General features: G+C 46.7%; 1 long non-coding RNA gene across 1 annotated transcript; it reads left to right on the forward strand.

Moving 5' to 3' along the window:
- Nucleotides 1-233: 233 nt before the first annotated feature.
- LOC125752811 (uncharacterized) lies at nt 234-5,329 on the forward strand. Its single transcript, XR_007403174.1, has 2 exons — nt 234-754; nt 1,732-5,329. It is a non-coding gene; the product is annotated as an uncharacterized LOC125752811 (long non-coding RNA).
- The last annotated feature ends 232 nt before the right edge of the window (nt 5,330-5,561 follow it).

Below are 5,561 nucleotides of genomic sequence, written 5' to 3' on the forward strand. Positions count from 1 at the left end.
CTGGGTGGTAGCTCAGTGGGTTAAGTGTCTGCCTTCAGCTCAGGTCATGATTCTGAGGTTCTGGGATGGAGCCCCCCCCAACCCCCCTCGCCCAGAGGGGCTCCCTGCTCAGCAGAGGGTCTGCTCCCCAACCCCGACCCCGCCCGCCACACATACACACACACACATTCATGCCCTCTCTCTCTCAAATAAAATCTGTTTAAAAGAAGAAGCCACCAACAGCCAAGGACAGGGTAGAGTCCTTTCTGGGGGATGCTGCAGGGCAACGAAGATGTCGAGGCTCCCAGGGCAGGTGTGCCCAGGTGGTGTCCAGGGTCCAGGGCTGCAGGTGGTGGCTCTGGTGAGGCACTCAGCAGCAGCTGCCGTGGTGTCCCCAGCTCTCCCTTTTTGTGCTGTGACTGTGCCAGTGGCCCAGGGTGTGAGCCTGACTGACTGATCCCTGTGTTTTCTGAGCCTGTTTCTCTAGCCTTCTCTTTAATTCTGGTGAGTTACTCGACAGCCGATCAACCAATCCCTTTTGTGCTTAGATTAGACAGAGTTGGTTTCTGTTGCTTGCAACTGAGAACCCTGACTCTGTCCAACCGCAACTGGTTTCACTCAATGGTTTGCAGATGCTTTTTTTTTTTTCCTCACTGCCTGCATTCTTCACGTCTCTGCCCTCCTGGCAATTCCACAAGTAATCCAGAAAAGGAGGAATAAGCATGCAGAGAATTTGACCGCAGCTGGGAAGTGAGCCAAGAGAACTCTGAAGAACGTGAGTGTTAGATCCCTCGCTTTGTCAGGTGGGGTGGATGCAGGAAGGAGACAGAAGGCTGTGGGCTGTCCGTCATATTTTATTTTTCAACCAAATTTGGTTTTGCAGTGATTACCCGTGGCACTTCCAAAAATCCCATGAGGGTATGGACCAAGTCTGTCTTGTTTTCTCTAGTACCTAGGTCATACTGGATAGTTTAGTGAATAGTAGCAAAGGGGTGATGATGGAAATCTCGGGAAGGGAATTCAGAGAAGAGGAGCTTAATATATCCTTAATGCCTCTTTAAAAAAAGAATTGTCTCAGCTCTGTGGGAGCTGAAGATTAAGGCCTGTGAGTCGAGCCAACACTGCAGATATTTCGTCTTGTTGACTGAAGTGCAGGAGCCTGGAGCTGTAGCCATCAGACTGTCAAAGACAGAGACAACACACTCCCAGGCAGGCAGAGCCTGACTTGGGTCTAGCCCAGATAGAATGCCGGTATGTTTCTTCTTTGGAAGAGGGCCTCAAGAGTGCCTGCAAGCTGAACGGAAATTGTTCTCCAAAAACCATTTTGAATCAATTTCAAATGTGTTGATAGTACTCGGTTGAAACCTCAGAACTGGGGGGTTGGGGGGTGGGGGAGATGCACGGGGTTATAGGTAGAGTTAGTTTGAATCTAGAAAACCAAGGGTAGGTTTTCCTGTCACCTACCTTAACTGTGTAAGAACTTCAGTCCATCTGTTGTAGTAAGCCGGTTTTAAGTGACGCTGATGTTTGGATTTGGATCCACAGGATCCATTTGCTACAAATGGACTCTGATTCTGATTCTTGTTTGTGGCATTAACCAGTGAAACCTTACTTTAGGTAAGTCTCTTAACTCACTTGGTCTAAGCTTTCATTTTCCAATTTCAAAACCCCTGGTTTTAAAACAGAGGGTTTGGACTATCTCCTTCATGGATTTCCTATCTAAAATGTGACCTTTCTATTCTTTCCCTTAAGGATGAGAATCGTGTGTTCTTCGATATGCCCTTCTGTCCAAGTACAAAGCTGGACACAGCAGGCATAGACAGCCTGCAGTATGGCCATGTTCCAGAAAAGCTGAGGCCAAGACTCCTCTAAGAACTTTCTTGAGCCAGGACCTAGGGCCAGCAGTGATAAAGTTAGAAGAGGAAGAGCACTGGCATCCTTTGATCTGTAACCGGTTACAGAACCTTCTAAACTGCTCATAGGGCTCAGGTTTGCTGCTGGAGCTGGACTTCCAAAGCACCCACTTCGAGGCCAGGCTCATCTTTAAATTCACATTAAACCGAGAAGACGGTTAAAGCCAACACTTCCAGTACTGTCTGGGGCTGGTGAAGGAGAGAATTGTGAAATATCATACACATGTGTATCTTTTAAAGCTGGGTTCTAGAACTTGGTTTGAACATGTGGACTCCATGGCGACTGCGTCTGTCTGGCGAGGGTGCTGCGATGCTTTCCATCGTGGGCTTAGAATGCCAAGTCATTAGTGACAGCAGACAGGGCGGTCATCTTATTTCCTCTGCTTCCCTCCAGGGACCAGGTAGATAAGAGAACTGCAGGGAAAAGAAAGAGGGGAAGGAAAACAAGTAAATCCCAGCATGGGGAGCAGCAGGGAGCAGCAGGATGGCAACAGACATGGGAGCTCAGCTGCCAGCAAAAATCTGATGTGCTGCATTGCTCCAAGGAGAGGAGGCAAGTCTTCCCAAATCCAGGCGCCCCAACATGATTGTGAAAGCCACACCCAGAGGCCCACAGACAGCCAACACCGTTGTAGAACCAGTGAGACACCTTGGGAAGCTGCTCAAGTTTCTGAAGACATCTCTGTAAAAGCTGTCTTCTACTCTCAGTGGATGCTTGAACCCCAGTGTGAGGTGACCCCAGAACTGCCATCTAGGGCTGAAGAAAAAAATTTTTAAAGCAAAGTTAATTTCAGAAATTTTGTTCTTAATTTTGTGCTAGGGCTCCTAGCCAATTCCTTCTTTCCCACTGGCGGCAGCAGGCAGGGCTGACGGAGCAGGCGCAGAGAGCTTTGATGTCAACAGAGGTAGGCAGGGCAGGCCCCAGTGGAAAACTGTGAAGTCAGCAGAGTTATCTCTGGCACTCCTCCCTTCCCCCTGCTTCCCCTTTCTCCACCCATTTCCCCCTCTTGGCTTCCAGCTTCTCATTTCCCAGGGGACCCTGGAACATATGAAAACCCACCCTCCATAGATATGAGGGGGCCAGCTCTTGGCTCCAGCTATCAAAGTCTGCTTTTTTTCCCCCAAGTCTAAAACAAACAAAGGCGTACATTCCATACATTTCCTAAGGAAAGAGAGTGAATACAGAAACCTCGTCCTTTGTGCTCTCTCTCTCTGTGAAACCCCAAGAGCCTGGGGCCTCAAGATTGAAGCTGTCTTCCTGCCTCCTGGGGCTTAACAGGAATCAAAAGTGCCTCAAACCAATACATCTGCTTGGTTTATGGCTCCAATTTAAACCACAAATTATAAAATGATAAATCGCTGTTCGAATCTCTTCCAGGAAAGAAAGACTGTTGTCAAGATTAAGTTACAGCCTCATGGCCGTCTGAGTGAGCTTAGCTGCTGCCTAACTCTCTCACTCATTTTCCTGTTGGAGATGTTTCTTTTCTTCCTGAACTTTCACTGTTTCTGAATACTTTAAACAAAGAAAATGACCGAAGGCAGGAAAAACATCGGGGGACTTCTTAACCCATGGAGCCTTTTTTACAGGCTTTATTATGTAACGGCTGCTTTCGTTTTGTGAGAACCAAAGGAAGTTGAAGAAATCTTTCTTCTTGAGCATTTAACTGCCAGAGTACAGAGAGAAATGGCTTCACGTGGGCAGCGAGGCTCCCTTCAAACTCTAGCTGGAACGTGGAGCGTGTGGTAAATCAAAGCTGCCATAAGGAATTTGGGCCTTAAAGTATCTGTTCAGTGATTTGGGCAGTGAATCACTGTATTTCGTCCCCATGAAAATCAATTCTCTGGAATTCTCTTGCTGGGCCTGGTCTAGTGGTGGAAGAATGGGACAAGTAATTAGGCCACGTGCATGCTTTCCTGTAATGACGCTCCTCTCTGCCAGAGCTTTGGCAGGCAGAAGGAGGAGAGATGAGATTCGTGATTGAGGCACCTACCTTTCCTGGCTGTGGGTCTGTCACACTGACCTCGTTCTGATTACCCGAGGCAGCGGGGTAATGACCATCCATCCTGTTTCTCCAGCCCACTGCCATGGTTATACAAGTCTAACCCGGTTTCTCTAAGGCCACTCAAGTCCTGAGTCCCATCAAGCCGTGAATCAGAATCACTTCAGCATTTCTTCCTAAACTCCTTCTGGTTTATCTTACACCTCAGCCCCTTCGGTCTGTTTCTTGGGAGTCCCCAGGCCTTGCGTGGCAGTTTTTGTCTCTCTCGTTCTCGGGGTCCCTGGGTCGTCGTGGTAGTTTTTGTTTTCTGACATAATTTCACAGTATCGCCCACACCAGCCCTTGCAGGCCCTGCCACAGCTCCTCTTGTCTCTGCTTTTCCTGAAGTCGGTGTGCTGTCATTACGGCTGCTTTTTCTGGGACACTTCAAGTTGTGGAGAGAGTTTTTTTCCCTGTGATTATAGCTCTTTCTTCCAATTTTGACTAGTCTGGCGTCTCTCTGATTATAGCTCATTAGGACTCCTGAAGCTAAGAAGGCACTTTTTTCTTATGCTGCCTTGTTTTTATTTTTATTTTTTTAAAGATTTTATTTATTCATGAGAGGCACACACAGAGAGAGAGGCAGAGACACAGGCAGAGGGAGAAGCAGGCTCCATGTAGGGAGTCCGACATGGAACTGGATCCTGGGTCCCCAGGATCACACCCCAGGCTGAAAGTGGCGCTAAACTGCTGAGCCACCAGGGCTGCCCTGTTTTTATTTTTTTAAATAATACGCATTATAACTTATTTTTGCAGGGCAGTATAAAGATGAAAAACAACAATAATCATGAATCCTACAGTCCAGACAACCCCATTAGCATTAAAAAATGATAATAATAAAAGTTGTGAATATATGGGAAGAAAATAAAACCATTTTAAAGATTTTTTTTAAAAGATTTTATTTATTTATTCATGAGAGACACAGAGAGAGAGAGGCAGAGACATAGGCAGAGGGAGAAGCAGGCTCCATGCAGGAAGCCCGACATGGGACTTGATCCTGGAACTCCAGGATCATGCCCTGAGCCGAAGGCAGACGCTCAACCGCTGAGCCACCCAGGCATCCCAATTTTAAAGATTTTATTTACTTATTCATGAGAGACACAGAGAGAGAGAGGCAGAGGCATAGGTGGAGGGAGAAGCAGGCTCCCTGCGGGGAGGCCAATGCAGCACTTGATCCCAGGACTCTGGGATCACTCCCTGAACCAAAGGCAGCTGCTTAACCACTGAGCCACCTAGATGCCCCCAAAACAAAACTTTTAAAAAGTATAAAAGAATAAAAACTTCCCATTCTCCCTGAGTCCTTCCCCCAAAACATAACTATTACTGTTTTTTTTTGTTTATTCTTGGTAGTACATATTTATGTCCTTTAATAAAATTTTACATAAATTTATGACTATACATATTCTGCATTTTGCTTTTTTTCACCCAAAATGTTACCTTAGAGATCTTTCCATACATGCACTGCAGATAGATTCCCTTCTTTTAATGTCTGCAGAGTCCTTGTCAGAAGAGAATGTGCCTTCTAAATGAAGGGCATTCGATTAATGTAATTCCTGCCCCCTTTCTGTCCCTTGACCTCCCTGGGGACAGAGTGATTTATTTGACTCACAAGCTTGGAAGAACATCCTGG

Source organism: Canis lupus, chromosome 17, assembly GCF_003254725.2.
Source record: "Canis lupus dingo isolate Sandy chromosome 17, ASM325472v2, whole genome shotgun sequence".
Classification (NCBI taxonomy): Eukaryota; Metazoa; Chordata; class Mammalia; order Carnivora; family Canidae; genus Canis; species Canis lupus.